This window comes from Mobula hypostoma, chromosome 1 (genome assembly GCF_963921235.1).
Source record: "Mobula hypostoma chromosome 1, sMobHyp1.1, whole genome shotgun sequence".
In the NCBI taxonomy this organism is placed as follows: Eukaryota; Metazoa; Chordata; class Chondrichthyes; order Myliobatiformes; family Myliobatidae; genus Mobula; species Mobula hypostoma.
This window is the reverse complement of record NC_086097.1, coordinates 213,879,397-213,900,261: the sequence shown is the minus strand read 5'-3', so window position 1 is coordinate 213,900,261 and position 20,865 is coordinate 213,879,397. Positions and strand designations below refer to the sequence as shown.

Genomic DNA, 20,865 nt, shown 5'->3' with positions numbered 1-20,865 from the left:
ATAAGCAGAATCCTAGAGGTGGGCTGTGAATAGCCAGTAGTAACATTCATACTGGGGTTCCACCAGTCTCCTAAAAAGTAATGGCAGGCAACTGTGGATAGTGCTTCAGAGGAGATCTCTATACTTCTCCCTCACCCATCTTTGATTTTAATCAATCCACCAGTTAAGCACAAATCCTACACTGTGGAATTCTTTCCTAAACCTCATCATCTCTCCATCTTCTACTCCTCATTTATTTTAGATCTTTAAGGTCACCAGGCCTCTTAGCATACCTTAGTGTCAGTTTTTCTTCTCTCTCTGAGCACTCCTTGAAACATCTTAAGTATTTCTTATGAAGTAAAAGACAAAGTAGAAATGCTCGTTGTTGTGGTTGTGGTTTAGAATTTATCGTATTCAAGTGAGTAGTGACAATTCCAACCTTCAAAGTGAACTTTGTTGCTGATAGATAAAGGTTTCCTGTATACTTTTCCACTGATCTGAATTCTTCACTATTTACTCATTTCACACCTGAGATCAGCAAACAACCTCACGCAACCTCATGTTTTACCCTTGCTTTTCTGTTTTCTTGTTTTTTGGTTTTAGTTGTGCTTTTGCAAACAGGAAAAAATAGTTACTGACTTTAATCAATGGTGTAGGCACAGAAGCCTGGCTTTGCTACACTACATGATGGGGGCTTCTCCTAATTTGAATATGTAACTGATAAGTACACACTTGCTCTGAGAACTTGGCTGCTAGTCTGGGAGTTCTTTTTTTTTCTGGGGCATCAATACTTAAGCAGGAAGTTGTAATGAGTGGCAGAAAGTTACTTAGTGGAGAGGAATGTGCAAGTTTGCCTACTTACTGCTGTACAATTGGGGAAGCTGCTGATGTGAAATGTATTGAGGGAGGGTGACTTTAGCCAGGGTAAAATTCATCCTCCAGTGGAAAATCATCAACTGGATATTAAGTTGCGTGAAGAGGTGTTCTCATCTCAGGAGTAAGATAAATTTGCTCATCTTTTAAGGGGCTTTTAAGGAAGACCACAACCTGCGCAGATCGGAAATAACATCTCCACCTCCCTAACATCAACACTGGTGCACCTCAGGGATGTGTGCTTAGCCCACTGCTCTACTCTCTCTACAACCATGACTGGGTGGCTAGTCACAGCTCTAATGCCTCTATAAATTTGCTGATGATACAATGGTTGTTGGTAGAATTTCAGATGGTGACGCGAGGGCATACAGGAGTAAGATATATCGGCTAATTTAATGGTGTCACGGCAACATTCAACGTTAGTATGACCAAAGACTTTAGAAAGAGTAAGACGAGTGTTCCTGGGGTGTCAACGTCTCTGAGGATCTAACCTGGACCCAACATAATGATACAGCAACAAAGAAGACCTGACAGAAACTATATTTCATTAGGAGTTTGAGGAGATTTTGTTTGTCACCAAAAACACCAGAAAGTATCTACAGGTTTACCATAGAGAGCACTCTTAACTAGCTAAATCACAATCTGGTATGGGGTGGGGGGGCGTGGAGGCTACTGCACAGGATCAAAGTAAGCTGCAAAGAGTTGTAAACTTAGTCCGCTCCATCATGGGCACTAACCTCCATAGTATCCAGGACATCTTCAAGGAGTGAAGCCTCAAAAAAAGTAGTGCCCATCATTAAGGTCCCCAGTCACCCAGGTCATGCCTTGTTCTCATTGTTACCGTTAGGAAGGAGGTACAGGAGCCTGAAAGCACACAGTCAGTGGTTCAGGAACAGCTTCTTTCCCTCTGCTGTCCAATTTCTGAATGAACATTGAACCCATGAACACAAACCCACTACTTCTTATTTCTATTTTTGCACTACTTAATTAACATAACTATTTTATATATGTACTTTCTGTATTTCATATTATGTATTGTATTGTATTGTATTGCTGCTACAAAGACAGTAGATTTCACGGCATATGCCAGTGATATTAATGCTGATTCTGCTAACCAAACATGATATTAAAATAAGAATGGCTGCACCATTTTGGATTTATCACTTGTAATAATGTACACACAACCACTGTATATATTTCCATTATGACTAAATTACGTGACACAGTTGTGTTAATAAGGATAGTCCTGTACTCCGAAGAATAATGAACCCGGTATTACACCTCCATCAACTAATGTGGGTATAATGAACTGTTACATAATAATGCATGATGGCTAAATAGGTCATTGACAACCATGAAAACATTCAGGTATGATTTGAACACTAGTGTTTTGCCAAGGGCCATGAGAAAAGTTATTCTGGTAGTGTGATGTGACCAAAAGGCCTTCTGTCATTGCCTCTTGCTGAATTTGTTGGATTTTCTTTTTCTCCTCTTCCTTGTTTCATAGTGCAGAATGACACAACCCCAAGATTAGATGTTCACATTTCTGCATATTTGGTGGTAGCTACAACCAACAGCAATGTTGCAGGCTGTGGATTGAAAATATTAAATGAAGAAATAACTGGAGAAAATACTTCGTTCTTGGAAATTAAATGGAAGAGCACAGGCAGGAAGATACAAACATACCCACCACCATTTCCCCACACTAGGAAGACCCTATAAATGGAAATAAATCATCATTTTGTTTTAAAAACATTTATCTCACTTTTAAGCTGAGGTACCCACCTTGACATAGTCTTCACTGAAGGGATGATGAAATTTAGCATTGGACATTTAATAAGATACCAAACTAAAATGAAGCAGCGTCTGCCCATACTCTTACTTTGAAATTGCCTATTGAAGATTTAGGCTTTCTAAAACCTTGAGAAGAAAATAGTAGAGTTTGTAGATTTGCCCAGCTTTGAGAAATTCACCACAGCCTGCCAGGTACATCAAAGATGATTACCTATAGTTCCCGTAAAACTGTAAAAATATTGAAGGGCTGCAATATACCTATCAGGAAAGAAATATAACAGTTAATGTTGTAAAATGCCACAAGGCTGTGAAATGCAGCACATTAGTGGCTGTAGATTGGTGTGAATTAGCACACACAAAAGCACGCATAATCTGCATGTTATGACACCAACATGTGCGTTATAGGTTTAGAATGTTCCTTTGGAACAGAGATGATGGGAGGTTTCTTTAGCCAAAGGGCGGGGAATCTGTGGGATTTATTGTCATAGTCAGTTATGGAGGTCAAGTCACTGTATATAGTTAAAGAAGATGTTGATAGGTTCTTGATTAGTAAGAGCACTAAACGTTATGAGGAGAAGGGGTTGAGAGGGTTAATAAATTGGCCATGATGGAATGGCAGAGCAGACTTGATGGGCCAGTGGCTTCATTCTGCTCCTATGTCTTATGGTCTTATGGTCTTATGGTAGCAGTTCTGGTAGATTAGACCCCAGTGCTGGAGACAACACGTTCTGAAGTCTGCAAGGAGGTGTGGCTGAAGAAACCGTGGTGCCCTATTTTCACCTTCAGCAACACCCTGCGTTCCAAATGCTGGCATTTGCCGAACACTGCTTAGACTTCGGGATGTCAGAGCGAATGAGGAGAAGCTGCTGAAAGCTAGAAGTAGCATGTGGAGAAAGCTTAATGGATTCCAAGCAGGAGGTCTGATCTATAGAGGATTTCTAGCATCAGCTCTCCTCAATGGATCTCGCTGATCAGAAATGTTTGAGGTGGAGCTGTGTCTCCAAGGAAGAGTTTATAGAGACTTCACTCAGGTTTCAGTTACAAATTAAGGTGAGGCCATTGACAGTGGCAATGATGGTTCAATTCCTATAGTTCTCTATGTCCTTACAGGTCAGTGTAGGAGATATTTATATCACTCAGAGGCACAGCATTGCAATAATAATACAGGCCCACTCCATTATATGAAGTTGAATTAGAACATAAAACATAGAAGAGTACAGCCAAGTACAGACACTTCAGCCCACGATGTTGTGATGACCTTTTAATCTACTCGCAGGCCAATCTAACACTTCCCTCCCACAAAGCCCTCCATTTTTCTTTCATCCATGCGCCTAACTAAGAGTCTTGAATGAAGAAGGGTCTCAGTGTCCTGCAGAAGGGTCCTGTCCCGAAATGTTGACTGTTTATTCATTTCCATAGATGCTAAATGACCTGCTGAGTTTCTCCAGCATTTTGTGTGTGTTGCTCTAAAATGTCCCTACTGAATCTACCTCTGCTATCACCCTTGGCACCTACCATATGTCTATGTACAAAAAAAACACTACCTCTGCCATCCTCCCTATACTTTCCTCTAGGCACTTTGAAGTTATATCCCCATGTTTCAGCCATTAATACCCTGGAAAAAGTCCTGGGAATTCAAGAGAAACACAAAGTTTGCCGATGGGCATGGAGGTATTTCTTGAGAATTGTGAGCCTTCCACTGTCTAGAACTTCATCACCTTCAGGATATTTCATTGGAATCCCATAAAATTCAAAGCATTTAAGGGACTTGATACCTGAAGGTGCTGAATGACAGCATCAGTGTCTTCATTTGTGGCAGGCTCATGTTGCCTTCATCTCTGAACCGCCACTGTCAGCTAGAGAGTTATTCCTTAACCAGATAATGATTCCTTAATCATTATCTGAAGTATGTTCATCATAGTAGAATGTACAATCATGAGAGTCAGCCTGCCAAGCCAATGCCGTCTTACAGTACTTCACCTGCTTGGATCAAACAGGACCACTGATGTAATCAGCACATCAGGTCACTTGTTGAAGGGTCTACAACTTCAATATAACATAGGCTCATTCTTTGTTCGCAACTGAGGAAAAGGTGGAGAAAGGGGAGAAGAAAAAGAAGGGTGACAACTTCAGGAACACCATTCTGCTCAGGCCGAGTGAGATTAAATGATCTGATTAACATTTACTTTTGTTCTAATGCTGACCGGTTTGCACATTGTGATTGAGCGAAAAGCTGTAGTAAATCAACACTCCAAACATGCATAAGCAACCGTTCCAAACACCACTCACCACTCGAATATCAACCGATCATTTTTGTGCATTCCCTTTCAGTCTGGCCCAAGAATGCCATCCTGTCCTGGAGATCCAACACCATTAGCCACAAGTGATTGCAGCATGGTTTAGGGAAGGCTGCTAGGTTTCAGTGGAAGAAGTTTCAGAGGATGACCTCCAGCTGCCACGGCCGTGGAAGGCCTGGTTCCAGCCTGTCCACTTTCACCATATGTAGCACAATCTGGCCAGGTAGCTGACAGGGAACAGCAGGGACACTGGAGGGGAGGAAAGGGTGGAAGCAGGAATGTTGCCATCCTGAGAGAGGGCAACAGACTCAGGTTCTGTAAATTGAGTGTGTTCTATAGAGTCATTATCATGGAGTTGTAAATCACAGGAATGGGCTCTTCAGCCACTCTGAATCTATGCTACTTCCATTCGTCTGCATTAGGTCGATATCTTTCCATACCTTGTCAATTTAAGTGTTAACCTTAACTCTTCTTCAACTTTATAATTTTATTTGATTCCACTGCCTCGTCTGGCAGCACATTCCAGATTACAACTACTCTCTGTACATAAATCTTACTCCTCAGATCATCATTAACTCCTACCTTTCACCTTAAACCCATGCCCTCTTGTTTTATGACACTCCTCTCATAGGAAAAAAGATTCTGACTGTCCAACCTATCTAAGCCTCTCAAAATCATATTAAACCACCTTCTATTAGACCACCCGTTATCCTCTGTTGGTCCATGGTAAAAGAAGCCCAGGCTATAACTAATGTCTTCTATTCCAGGCAACATCCTTGTAAATTTCTTATGCACTCTCTCCAGTGTAATGACATCCTTCCTATAGTGTGCTCATCAGAAATGCACGCAATAGTGTGGTCTAAACAGTGTTTTTTAAAATTGCAACATGACATTCTAACTCTCCTGTATTCTATGCCCTCACCTTTGAGGACAAGCATGCTGTATGTCTTCTTCTCCACTCCATCCACTTATATTGCCACTTCCAGACCAGCACCAGCCACAGCCACAGGAATCTTCTCTGTAAGAGACACAAGCATGGACGACCAGTGCAGCTAATCAACTGGTGCTATTTCCTCAATAAATAAGACCCTAGAATGATTTGTTCATACAAGAAACAGTGCTGCTGAATGCTAAACTCATAATGACAAGGTTGTAAAATGAATCTTGTTCGTACTGGGTCAAACAGATAAGGATTAATAATGTATTGAAATTCCAGGACTCATTTCCCCCATGTTTTATTCCCCAAAGAAACTGCATTGTACGCTGGGTACATTAGGTTTTCATCTGCGAATGATAACTTAACAGGTATATGGTATCAATATATTCCCTTTAATTAGGGCCTTTGAAATGCCATGTTTAGTGTGGCCAGCTTTACTGAGGTGGCAGAGGAACCTTTAAAGATTAGAAAGCAATAGTCAGTAAGAGTTTTCCAAATAGCTACAGTATGGCAGCAATTGTAGATTCCCAGTGTGTCACACAATCGTCTATATTACACGGCAACATAATATTCACCATGAGACTGGTCTACTTGTACAAAGTCCTTAGAGGGTATGAAGTTCTAAAACTTCTCCTTAGTCTGACAAAGTGCTGCATTGAGTAAAGTGTCTGCTTTCAGCAGCTTGTCCCTTCTGCATCATCTTCCACTTCACTGGACAAACAATCCTAAACTCAGCTTAGATGCAAAAAAAGGAAAACAGCAATGACAGTTATCTGATATAATGCCAATATTGATTGTCTGGTGATGAGACTTATAAAAAATAACATTTCATGTGTGCAAGAACCAGTCACTGTTCCTTCCTACATCGATGATTCCTAAATATTTCCATTGACTGAAAATCGTTATCAGGTTGAAACGATGGTTGATTTCAACAATAAGTGAAAGCCGGACACAAAAGCAACAGCTTTACATTCAGCTCTGCCAAACAGAATGGTGCAATGAAACAGGTGGGGCTTTACAGAGCACCTGCACTCAGTCCTTAAGAGCAAGTCTGAGTTCATGGTTACCTGCCACTTTAATTTTCCAGCCTTTATACTGTTACAACAAGGCCCAAAACAAGCTTAAAGAAGAGCACTTCATCTTCTGTCTGAGCCTTTTAGACCCAGTACTGAATTCTTCAGGTAACTTGCTCTTCAATCTGTAAAGATCAAGTCATTTCTGTCCATCTTGAGAGTCTCAGTTTTTCTCATTAGATTGATATAGCCCAGTCTACTGGCATGTCCCACAGCCTTTGCATTAGCAAAGAAAGAAGCATTATCATTAACTGTGCCATTATCCCATATGACCTAGTCACATTCTACCCATTCTCGTATTCCTCTCAATTCCTCCCACCTCCTTCTCTACATTAAAATTACCGTTTTAATCTCTCTTTCCTCACTCTAACCAAAAGTTTTGAACCTGAAATGCTAACTTTTTTTTTTCTTTTCACAGATGCTGTCTGACCTGCTGTGTGTTTCCAACGCTTTTTCCTTTCTTGGATCAGTTTCCCAGCTTACACATTTTTTCTTTATTTACATTTGTCTCACATTTCGAAAGGACCTCACTGACTGCAAGTCATCGAGCAATAGGGAAAGAGGCAAGAAAGGTACTCATTCAATACAAATAAAAATGTCTTTTTTTACTTGTGTGTGTGTGTGTGTGTGTGTGTGTGTGTGTGTGTGTGTGTTTGTGAAACTCCACAGACCAGAAACAGGGTTGATTAGTCCTTTTTTGCATCAGTGGAGCTGAGGTCAGGAAGGTTGAGAGGTTGAAGGTCCTAGGAGTGAACATCACCAATAGCCAGTCCTGGTCCAATCACGTTAAAACCTTGGCAAAAAAAGTTCACCAGTGTTTCTACCTCCTCAAGAAGCTAAAGACATTTGGCATGCCTCCTTTGACCCTCACCAATTTTTATCAATGGACCATAGGCAACATCCAATCCAGATGAATCATGGCTTGGTGTAGCAATTGCTTTGGCCGTGGTCTTAAGAAACCGCAGAGTTGTGGCCACAGCTCAGCAGTGTATAGGAATCAGTCTCCCATCCATGGATTCTGCCTACACCTGACTGCCGGCATAATCATTAAACCCATGGACCATGGATGCTTCCTCTTCTCCCCTCACACCCCATCAGGCAGAAGATATAAAAAGCCAGTAAGCATGTAGGCCTAAGGACAGCTTCTATCCCACTGTTATAAGATTATTAAATAGTCCCCTTGTATGATAAGATATTTTCTTGACCTCACAATCTACCTTGTTATTATCCTGCACTTCATTGTCTCCCTGCACTGCACTTATTCTGTAACTTCAAATATTTATTCTGCACTCTGTTATTATTTTAACTTGTATTACCTCAATGCTCTGTTGTAATGTAGTAATCTATACGAGCAGTATGCAGGACAAGTTTTTCACTGTACCTCAATACATGTGACAATAATAAACCAATTTTCAAGTTCAAGTATATTGTCCTTCAACCATAACATGTATACTGCCAAGCAAAACAACACTCCTCCAGACCATAGTGCACAACTCACACACAGCATATAAGGTAATATTACCACAAATAAATTTACAAATAATAAAATATATTCCAGAAGATTGATATTTAGCATGAGGTGCATTTATGACACAAGTAAAAAAGTAAACAGTATAAGGCTACTGGTGCTTTATATGTGATGAGACCTCGGTGGTGGCAGGGAGTTTAATAGTCTCACAGCCTTGGGGAAGAAGCTTTTATCATCCTCACAGTCCTTATCCTAATGTTACGATATCTCCTGCCTGATGACAGGGTGTCAAAGAATTGTGGTACTGAGGGGGATGATTCTTGACAACGCGAAGAGCCCTGCGTACGCAGTCTTCTGATGAACATCTTGGATGGGTGGAAGAGATACTTCAAGTATCCTCTCAACAGTCCTCACATTGCTTTGTAGGGTCTTGTGGTCAGATACCTTGCAATCCTCATAGCAGATGGTGATGCAGCTCGTCAGGACACTCTCAAAGGTCCTCCTGTGAAAGTTGGTTAGAATGCGGATGAAGAGGAGAGCCTCATTTGCCTCAACCTCCTCAGAAAGTGGAGACACCGCTGTATCTTTTGACTAAAGAGGTGGTGTTGAGGGACCAGGTGAGATCATCCATTATGGCACTCCTAGAAACCTGGTGCTCCTAACTCTCACCACGGAGGAGTCACTTATATGCAATGATGAGTAGTCAGCCTGCACCTTCCTAAAGTCCACAATCATCTCTTTAGTCATGTCCATGCTAAGACTCAAGTTGTTGTGCTAACATCATTCTACAAACTGCTCTATCTCCTCTCTATATGCAGTCTCGCCATTGTTGTTGATGGGCAAAACAACGCTGTGTCACCAGTGAATTTGATGTTTCAGTTTGAGTGGGATCTAGCTGACATGGTATTCGACAATGTCTAACGTGCAGAGGGAGAGACACAGCAGCAGGATGAACAGTTCACTGGTTCTTAATAAGAACTGTGCAAAACCAAAGGAAAATACTAAATGCTAGGCCAACAGGGCTGCTAACTAAAACTCTCAAACTAAAATCTAACACAACCACTGTGGCTCGGCAGCAGAAACCTAATACAAAATAAGTACTGCTCCTTCGCATCAATTGAAGTTGTGATCTTTTTTTCCCGGAATGTGCACTAAGATAAGCAGATATGCTTCAGTCAAAACTCGACAAGGCAGAAACTAAAGAAAGAGAGTTAAATACGACCACAAATAAACCTTAAATAACTGGCATGAGCAATATCCTTCCCAATCCACTCGGTACTGGAATCTGCCCTGAACCAGGCAAGATGTTAGGATGTGTAGTACAGAATAGACCAGGGACACATCCACCAAACAGGGAAGAGGGATGATGAGCAAATGAGGAGGAAGTCATCAATTTTGAGCTGGGAAACATGGAACAGTAAGTGAATCTTCATTGATAGTGGAAGGTGCAGTCTATCGGAGGCTCCCACATAGCATGGAGCCAACTTGCATTTCTCTACTCTCTCTACTCTCAAAGCAAGATATCTAAATGCCAGCCAAACTTTTTCCCCTGGCTTCAGCAGCCTCATCAGCCAGCTGGGCATGTTGTTTCTGTGTGTACAGCAGAGAAGCCCTGGCCATCTCCCCATCCACTTGTGGCATTGGCCAGTTGTTCAGCAGTAGGAATTCCCACATCAGTCTCCTGCTCAGGGAAGAGTGGTGGCTGGAATCCCCTTGGGAATTCAAAGGGGGTCGTGCCAGCGGAGGACGGCTGGAGGTCATTGTGGGAAATCTCTGCCAAAACCAGTTGGGAGCTCCAGGTTGTGGGGTTGGTGGAGAAAAGGCAGGCAGGGTCGTTTCCAGCTCTTGATTCACTCTCTGAGTCTGACTGTTAGATTGGGGGTGGAAACCTAATGAAAGGCTGGCTGTGGCTCCCAAAAGAGAACAGAAAGCCTTCCAAAAACGGGATGTGAACTGTGGTCCTTGATCAGACGCTGTGTCCTGTTGGAAGCTGAGCAGCCTGAACACATGTTAAGCTATGAAAGTGGCAGCTTCACGAGCTGATGGGAGCTTGGGGAGAGCAGCAATGGGGGGCTGCTTTGAAGAACTGGTCGTAAACTACCGGAATGGTCGTGTTCCCATCTGACAGAGGCAGACCAGTGATGAATTCCACTGAGAGGTGGGACGTGGGGTGGTGAGGCACAGGCAGCAGTCAGAGCAGACCAGCTGGGCTCTGACACGATGTCTTGTTCTGGGCACAAGTACGACAGGCAGAGACAGAATCGTGGACATCTTGGGACATTGGCAATCTGAGATGTCAGTCTGGCAGGAGAGGGCATCAGTCTTCGTATTCTTGCTGCCAGGATGGTAGGTGAGGGTGAAATTAAACCAGGTGAAGAAGAGAGCCCAACAGGCTTGAAGGGAATTAAGTCTCTTGGCATTCCAAATTAAGGAGAGGTTCTTGTGATTTGTCCATACCAGAAAGGTGTGCTTTTCGCCCTCCACACAGTATCGCCATGTCTCTAAGGCCTCCTTGGCAGCCAGAGGGTTTCTGTTCTCAATATCGTGGTTACACTCTGCAGGAGTCAAGTGACGGGAAAGAAAAGCGCAGGGGTTCAGCTGATTATCTGCAGAAGAGCACTGGGAGAGTACAGCTCCAATGCTGACATCTGATGTATCAACCTTGACGATAAATGGACAGGATGGGTCTGGATGTTGTACCACTGGGGCAGTTACTTTAGCTCTGAGAATGCCTGGTCAGTTTCACTTGTCCATAGGAATCCTGCAGCGGTCTTCTCGGTGAGTGCATTTATGGGTGTCATGCTGGATACTGGGAACTGAAGTTTCTGATGAAGCAGTGATCTAGGTTTGCAAACCCGATGAGATAATTTACCTGTTTGACTGTAGATGGTTTGGGTCACTCATTACTGGCTGAACTTTAACAAAGGTTCATTTGAACACTGGAAGTGGTGAGGATGTAACCCAAGAATGACACCTGCTCTTTGTGGAACTCACATTTCTCTGGCTTGGCATAAAGTTTGTTCTCAAGGTGCCATCTGAGAACCTTCCAGACATGCTGGACATATTCCTGGCAAGAGCGGAAATAGATAAAAATGTCATCCAAATACACAAAAACAAACTAATACAACATGTCCCGGAACACATCATTGACTAGGTCCTGAAAAACAGCAGGGGCTTAGCCAGACCAAAAGGCATCAGAAGGTACTTATAATGACCTTTGGAGGTGTTGAATACTGTCTTCCACTCGTTCCCTTCCTGGATGCAAACCTGATTGTAAGCATTGCACAGATCTATTTTGGAAAATACAGTTGCTCCCTGGAGATGTTCGAATGCAGAGGCAAGCTGGGGAAGAGAGCAGGTATACTTGACTGTGATGTTGTTCAGGGTCTGATAATCAATGCAGAATGGGGCTTGCCATCCTTGCTCACTAAAGAAAAGAAGCCCACCCCTGCTGGCGAGGTTGGCAGATAGATAAATCCTAAGGCAATGCTTCCTTGATGTATCCTCCCATTGCCACCATTTCAGGACAGGAGAGGGCAAAGAGCTGGGCCCAGGGAGGACTAGAACCAGGTAAGAGGTCAAGGGCACTATCATAAAACTTGTGTGAAGGCAGGGACATGACCTTCTTCTTAATGGAGACTTCAGGAAGGTCAGAATCTTCAGCTGAAACACCAGACAGGTCCACACTAGCAGTTTACATATGCTGACAGGGGCTTAACCTGGACCCAGACAGGTACACAGGCAGGTCGGTCCCCACTCCTGGAGCACCTTCATGGACCAATCATCTCACAAGTTGTGTCGAGATAGCCAGTGAAGGCCAAGCACCAGCGGTAGTTCCGGTGAATCAACAAGATAGGAGAGCTGTTCCCTACGGTTGCACTTTAGCACAAGTTGGAGTGGTTCTACGGAGAGGTGGATCTTGCCAGTGCCCAGGGGCCAACCATCCAGAACCTTGACATCAATATATTCTCTTCATTGTTGAATCAGAACTCCCCATTTTTGTGCCAGAGAGTTATCCATGGCTGAAAATTCTCTATTTCATTTTCCAATTCTTTCTTGAATATTCATTTTTATAGTAAAAGACGATGTCTGGAAAACTATGGGCAGCACCTCAGGGACAGGATGCTGAAGGGGGCATGCATGGACTGAGGAAACATAAATGAAGTTAGAGTTAGATGCCTGCTAGTGGTTTACCTGGGACTTAAGCTACATCAACTCTCCTGCTGAGCTTTAGGTTCAGATTCACTTAATTTATCGCATGTACATCAATATATACACTGAAGTGCTTTGTTTGTATTAACAGACAACACGACCTAAGGATTGGTGGGGGCAGCCCACAAGATCCACCACACAACTGGAACCAACATGGCATGCCAGCAGACAAGCAGCAACAAAACACAATAGCAACAGCAAAACAAGCCCCTTTCCTCCCTTATACCGGAGAAAAGATAGCTTCTGTGGGAATGGCATTTGTAACAGTGAAATACAACAACCAACAAGCCGCATTGGGTTGTTCTGTGGTAAAAACAGGAAGGCCAGCATTGTGGGGGTGTGGTTGGCTGAGACAACTACAGTGTGACTGGAGATCCATCCACCTTTTGCATGCCACACTCCTGAAATAGTCCACTGAAAGCAAATTTAAAAAGGTGCTGGATGATGCCACAGCAGAACCAGAATCAGGTTTAATATCATCGGCATATGTCGTGAAATTCTTTAACTTATGACAGCAGTACAATGAAATACATGATAAATAAATAAAGAAAATGAGTTACGGTAAGTATATAAATGTCTATTAAATAGTTAAGTTAAAATAAAGAGTGCAAAAGAATAGAAATTTAAAAATGTAGTGACGTAGTGTTCATGGGTTCAAATTCCATTTAGAAATCAGATGGCAGAGGTGAAGTAGCTGTTCCTGAATCGCTGAGTGTGTGTCTTCTGGCTTCTGTACCTCCTTCCTGATGGTAATAATGTGAAAAGGACGTGTCCTCAGTGGTGAGGGTCCTTAATGATGGACGCCGTCTTCCTAAGGCACTGCTCACTCAAGATGTCTTGGATACTATGGAGGCTAGTACCCAAAATGGAGCTGACTAACTTTACAAGTTTCCGCAACTTACTTCGATCTTGTGCAGTAGCCCCTCCCCATACCAGATGGTGATGCAACCAGTCAGAATGCTGTCCATGGTACATTTGTAGAAGTTTTTAAATGTTTTAGTTACCAAACCAAATCTCCCCAAACTCCGAATGAAATATTGCCGCTGTCTTGCCTTCTTTATAGCTGCAACAATATGATGCAACACACATCAAAGTTGCTGGTGAACGCAGCAGGCCAGGCAGCATCTCTAGGAAGAGATACAGTCGACATTTCCGGCCGAGACCCTTCGTCAGGACAGGTCTCGGCCTGAAACGTCGACTGTGTCTCTTCCTAGAGATGCTGCCTGGCCTGCTGTGTTCACCAGCAACTTCGATGTGTGTTGGTTGAATTTCCAGCATCTGCAGAATTCCTGTTGTTTTCAATATGATGCATCCAGGTTAGGTCCTCATTGACACCCAGGATCTTGAAAATGCTCACTCTCTCCACTTTTGATCCCTCTGTGAGGTCTGGTTTGTGTTCCCTTGCCTTATCCTTTCTGAAGTCCACAATTAGCTCTTTGGTCTTGCTGACGTTGAGTGCAAGGTTATTGCTGCCACACCACTCAACTAACTGGTATATCTCACTCCTGTACGTCCTTTCGTCACCATCTGAAATTCTGCCAACAATGGTTGTATCATCAGCAAATTTATAGATGGCATTTGGGCGTAGGGAGAGTAGCGCAGTGGGCTAAGTAAACACCCCTGTGATGTGCCAGTGTTGATTGTCAGCGAGGTGGAGACGTTATTTCCAATTCACACGGACTGTGGTCTTCCAGTTGGAGGTTGAGGATCCAGTTGCAGAGGGAGGTACAGAGGCCTAGGTTTAGTAGCTTTCTGATCAGGACTGTAGGAATGATGGTGTTAAATACTGAGTTATAGTCAATTAATAACATCCTGACATAGGTATTTCCAATGTCCACATGATCCAAGGATGAATGGAGAGCCATTGAGATCGTGTCTGCTGCAGACCTATTGTGGCAGTAGGCAAACTGCTGTGGATCCAACTCCTTCTTGATACAGGTGTTGATTCTGGCCCTGACCAAACTCTCAAAGCATTTTATCACCATAGATGTGAGTGCTACTGGACAATAGTTGTTAAGGCAGCTCACCCTGTTCTTCATGGGCACTGGTATAATTGTTGCCCTTTTGAAGCAGGTGGGAACTTCCAACCGTAGCAATGTGAGATTGAAGATGTCTTTGAATACCCCTGCCTGTTGGCTATCACAGGTTTTCAGAGCCTTACCAGGTACTCCATCAGTCCCTGCCACCTTGCGAGGGTTCACCCTCTTGCAAGACAGCCTGATGTTAGCCTCCGAGACGGAGATCACAAGGTCACCAGATGCTGCAGGGATCCTGACAGCGGTGGCTTTATCTCCCACTCAAAAGTGAGCTAAAAGTCATTGAGCTCATCTGGGAGTGAAGCTTCGCTGCCATCCATGTTATTGGGCTTTGCTTTGTAGGAAGTAATGGCCTGCACACCTGCCAGAGTTGATGTATATCCAATTTCACTTCCAACCTTGCTCAGAATTATCTCTTCACTCTTGAAATAGCCCTCCGCAATTCATACCTGGTTTTCTTATACAGACGTGGGTCGCCAGATGTAAATACCCCATATCTAGCCCTCAGCGGACTACGAAACTCCTGGTTCATCTGCGGCTTTTGGTTTGGGAGTGTACAGTAAGTTTTCGTAGGGGAGCTCTCATCCACAGAGGTTTTAATGAAGTCAGTGACAACTGCAGCATACTCATTCAGACCCGAAGATGACACCTTGAATACAATCCAGTCCACCCATTTAAAGCAGTCATCAAGGACGGAATCAGAAAACTGAGACATATAAATTTCTCTTTCACTAATTGGTAAAGCTATGACACATCATAATATGATTGGCATAGACTTCGCCAATGAACGAAAGAGAAATATACTGCTAGATAGTCAGGTTAAACATGTTATATATGCTGCTGTTATTAGCAACAGCTGAAAGTCAAGTTATTACAAATTAAGTTCCTTAAAAAACAGCATATTCTTCAACCATCTTTTTGCATGATGATGATGATTATATTCAAAACACAAAATATGGAAAGGACTTGATTTGTTCAATTTACATCAAAGTTTGCTTATGGCTATTGGATGTAAAGGCAAGCAAGGGCTGGGAATTCATCTTTAAACAATGGCTATCTTTTAACAAATTCAGATGAATGACAGTGACATTCTGATCTGTCTTTATGCTGCTCTCTGTGGATAATTATTGTGTGTGTGTGTGTTTGTGTGTGTGTGTGTGTGTATGTATGTGTGTGTATGTGTGTGGGTGTGTGTGTGCGTGCGCACGTGCGTGCGTGTGAGTGTGTGCGCGTGCGCATGTGTTCATTTACATTCCATTCCTGTTGTTTTTTATCTCATGCTTTCCTTCACTGGGTCTCAACAGATTAGCAGGTTGCTCCCTTTCTGGCCACCTCCATAATTCTCCACTCACTCTCTCACTTGCTCACTGAATTCCATTCGCTAGCACACCGATTCGTTCACACGCACATGGAATGGAATTTCACCATCTTTTGTTCAGCCAAGCTGTTTTTCCATTTTGCACTACTGCACATTCCACACAACAAAAAAACGTGCAGTGGCCTAAAAGATGTCTGAAACAGTGCCATGCTAATCTATGTTGAAAAAGATGTCATAAAATGGAATCTATTTTTTCCTGACGGGACCGCATCAGATAAGTGTTATTCGGTTGCTGCACACCACCCAGAGAACACACACTCATAAATTGGAAAGTGCTGCTCACACTGCTGACGTATGACTGGACTGTTAGTGTCACAACCACGGACTCTGCCTTTCAGATGGACAGCTGAAAGGGGGCTGGATTCACACTCGTGAGAATGCACATTCCTGCCAGTTAGGGTCTATTAGTCATTGTATTTAACTCCCTTCCTTTCGTTTCAGTCTTGTTGAGTCTTGACCAAACCACAGTGACGGTAACGCTCCCTGCTCTTCTCAGTCCACTTTCCAGGAAGGAAGATTACAATTTCAATTCACATTGAAAAAGAGTGGAATTTGTTTAGAATTAAGTTACTGCTTCTGATTTTAGTTTGAGAGATTTTGTTAGCAGCCCTGTTGGCCTAGCTTTTCTTATTTTCCTTTGGTTCTGTACAGTTCTGATTAAAACTCAGCAAAATGTTCATTCTGTTGCTGTGTCTCTCACTAAGCACTTGGGCCATCACTAAACATTATGTCAACAAGACTTGACCACTAATGGACACAGTGGAGAGAGAACAGCTAAGTTAAAGTTAGGAGAGGAGAAGTTAAAGTCAGTGGAGGCTCGTTTGGCGGAATTAGCTCACTCAGTGCATCAATTACTTTCAGAGCAGAATGCCCAGTCGAAGCCGGAAGAACAGGTGTCAGCACTTGCAATGGCAGTTCAACAACTCACCACTGACAGGCAGAATCAGCGTCAGCCATTACTGCTCTCACTGCTGCAATTCAGCCAAGATACTCCCACTCCCAGCATCAGCACCTCCCATATTTCCTCTATAGCAGTCTCATCAGCCTCAGCCCTGAATGTCCCGATTCCCTTGACGGATTTCTGACAGAAAATCAAGTATTCCTCCACCAGATAGATACTCCGGTGACTGGCTGTCTCTGGGCTTTCAGACTCCAATGGACTCAAAGACGCTGGGTCTCCAACTTCCCCATCGGGCCTCCCCTAACAGACTCAGTGAATTTGGTGTTTGACCTTCAGGATTCGATCTTTGATATTGACCCCAGGACTCGCCATTGACAGGACCCGAAACTCCAAGTCACAAACTCTAGCTTCGCCGACTTGCTGACCTGGGGAGTGGGGGGGTGGGGGGAGCAGGGAGTCTCTGGCCCTTGTGCCTCCAGCCTGCACATACCTCTGATCCCAGGAGCCACTGAGCTGGAGGGTCTTGCTAATCTGGAGCAAGTGGGGTTGTTACCAGTCCTCGTGCTCGCTGGTCTTCTTCCACTTTGCATACTGATTAAACATTTATCCACAGGAATCATTGGCCTTTGATTGTAGAGCACTCTAAACTGGACTCCAGCCTGATGTCTAATTCCAACACCCCATCCCTGTCCCGAAACTAATCTGACTCCTAACTGACCTCTCTGTTTTCAAGAATTTCCTTATGAACCTAAACACAACTAAATCTAAACCATTACCTCAACCTTAGCATGTTTGTTTCCGAGTAGCAGATGACAGGTCTCTTCAGATCAGAGAAAGATCATTCCAGCGTGTGGCAAGAGATATCCTGCTTCCTTTGATCTGCACTTTTGTCATCCATTTCACAAGAGGCCTACTTCTTTACCTGAAAGGCAGCAAGTGGTCAAGAAATGGCTAATCTTTACAAGCCAAGACCCGTCTAACTCCTTCCATCCTCATCTTAAGCAGGCTACTTAGTTGAACTTAAATAGTAAAACTTGCAACAAGTGAACAAACAGGAAAATAGAACTGAGGAAAAAGGCTTCCTGTACTTCTGTATGTGCGGAGAGATGTATGATGTAATGCTGAGGGCCCTCTCCCCACCTCCCCAAGATGAGGTGGGAGGTATTGACTGTAGTGATGTTAATATTTCAGAAATATTTGAAAAATATTGTAAATATATTGTTTGAGTAAGCATTCTTTGTTTCATTACAGGTTCTATATAAAAAGTCCACGAATGGTGTATGCTATTACGCCATATGTGAGCGCGTCACTGAAAGTAAAACAAAGTAGATACATTATCACGGGCAAACTTAATTAGACGATGTAGATCATAATATGTCTGACATCACCATTTCCTTTGTCTTTAGGAAAGCCACTTCACACTCTTTGTCCATTGTCATTTCTTTCTGATCTGTAGTAATAAGTTCAAGGGATGGAACACAGTAGCCAGGTTTGGCAGGAGCCTGTTATTGACAAGTTCCTGCCAAACCTGTAATCGACAATTCGTGAAAAGGACCTCAACTGTGACATGTCTTTTGGCCTTGGGGCATCCAGCATGGCTTGAATTTTCTCAGCACAGTTGGGTAATACTTGTACATCAATTCTGTGACCACAATATGTGATACTTAGTTTAAAGAATTCACACTTGCCGCATTATATTCTGAGCCCATAATCTTCTAGATTTTTTAACACTGTCTTGAAGTTTTGGAGATTTTCCTTGTCATCCTCACCAGTAACAATAATGTTATCCAGGTCACACTGAGTGCCTGGGCAGCCTTGCAGTATCTGGTCCATAGCTTTCTGCCAGAGTGTAGGTGATCTATTATAGTGATAATGCTCTTTGTGAGAGTCTATGCTGAGAAACACTTCAGAATCTTCTTCATAGAAACATAGAAAACATACAGTACAATACAGGCCCTTTGGCCCACAAAGCTGTGCCGAACATGTCCCTACCTTAGAACTACCTAGGCTTTACCCATAGCCCTCTATTTTTCTAAGCTCCATGTAACCATCCAGGGGTCTCTTAAAAGACCCTATTGTTTCTGCCTCCACCACCGCCGCTGGCAGCCCATTCCACACACTCACCACTCTCTGCGTAAAAAACTTACCCCTGACATCTCCTCTGTACCTACTTCCAAGCACCTTAAAATTATGCCCTGTCGTGCAAGCCAGTTCAACCCTGGGGAAAAGCCTCTGACTATCCACATGATCAATGCCTTTCATTATCTTGTACACCTCTATCAAGTCACCCCTCATCCTCCATCGCTCCAAGGAGAAAAGGCCGAGTTCAATCAACCTATTCTCATAAGACATGCTTCCCAATCCAGGCAACATCCTCGTAAATCTCCTCTGCACCCTTTCTATGGTTTCCACGTCCTTCCTATAGTGAGGCGACCAGAATTGAGCACGGTACTCCAAGTGGGGTCTGACCAGGGTCCTATATAGCTGCAATATTACCTCTTGGCTCTCAAAGTCAATCACATGATTGATGAAGGCCAATGCACCATATGCCTTCCTAACCACAGAATCAACCTGCATAGCAGCTTTGAGTGTCCTGTGGACTCAGACCCCAAGATCTCTCTGATCCTCCACACTGCCAAGAGTCTTACCATTAATGCTATTTCTGCCATCACTTTTGACCTACCAAAATGAACCACTTCACACTTATCTGGGTTGAACTCCATCTGCCACTTCTCAGCCCAGTTTTGCATCCTATCAATGTCCCGCTGTAACCTCTGACAGCCCTCCACACTATCCACAACACCCCCAACCTTTGTGTCATCAACAAATTTACTAACCCATCCCTCCACTTCCTCATCCAGGCCATTTATAAAAATCACAAAGAGAAGGGGTCCCAGAACAGATCCCTGAGGCACACCACTGGTCACTGACCTCCATGCAGAATATAACCCGTTTACAACCACTCTTTGCCTTCTGTGGGCAAGGCAGTTCTGGATCCACAAAGCAATGTCCCCTTGGATCCCATGCCTCCTTACTTTCTCAATAAGCCTTGCTTGGGGTACCTTATCAAATGCCTTGCTGAAATCCATATACACTACATCTACTGCTGTACCTTCATCGATGTGTTTAGTCACATCCTCAAAAAATTCAATCAGGCTCGTAAGGCACGACTTGCCCTTAAGAAAGCAATGCTGACTATTCTTAATCATATTATGTCTCTCCAAATGTTGATAAATTCTGCCTCTCAGGATCTTCTCCAGCAACTTACCAACCACTGAAGTAAGACTCACTGGCCTATAATTTCCTGGGCTATCCCTACTCCCTTTCTTAAATGAGGGAACAACATCCACAACTCTCCAATCCTCCAGAACCTATCCCGTCCTCATTGATGATGCAAAGATCATTGCCAGAGGCTCAGCAATCTTCTCCCTCGCTTCCCACAGTTGCCTGGGGTATATCCCAGCCGGTCCCGGTGACTTATTCAACTTGATGCTTTCCAAAAGCTCCAACACATCCTCTTTCTTAATATCTACATTCTCAAGCTTTTCAATCCACTGTAAGTTATCCCTACAATCGCCAAGATCCTTAATGAATTGCCAAGTATTCATTAAGTACCTCCGCTATTTCCTCTGGTTCCATACACACTTTTCCATTGTCACACTTGATTGGTCCTATTCTCTCATGTCTTAACCTTTTGCTCTTCGCATATCTGTAGAATGCCTTGGGGTTTTCCTTAATCCTGTCCACCAATGCCTTCTCATGGCCCCTTCTGGGTCTTCTAATTTTATTCTTAAATTCCTTCCTGCTAGCCTTATAATCTTCTAGATCTCTAACATTGCTTAGTTTTTTGAACCATTCATAAGCTCTTCTTTTCTTCTTGACTAGATTTACAACATCCTTTGTGCACCACAGATCTT

General features: G+C 43.3%; 1 long non-coding RNA gene across 1 annotated transcript in view; it reads right to left on the bottom strand.

Annotated features, from left to right (window-relative positions):
- Window positions 1–20,865, bottom strand: part of LOC134343084 (uncharacterized) — a 51,850-nt gene that overhangs the window by 22,511 nt on the left and 8,474 nt on the right. Inside the window, exon 2 of the long non-coding RNA XR_010017154.1 lies at window positions 1,590–1,716. This is a non-coding gene — a long non-coding RNA (uncharacterized LOC134343084). The remainder of the gene's footprint in view (window positions 1–1,589; window positions 1,717–20,865) is intronic.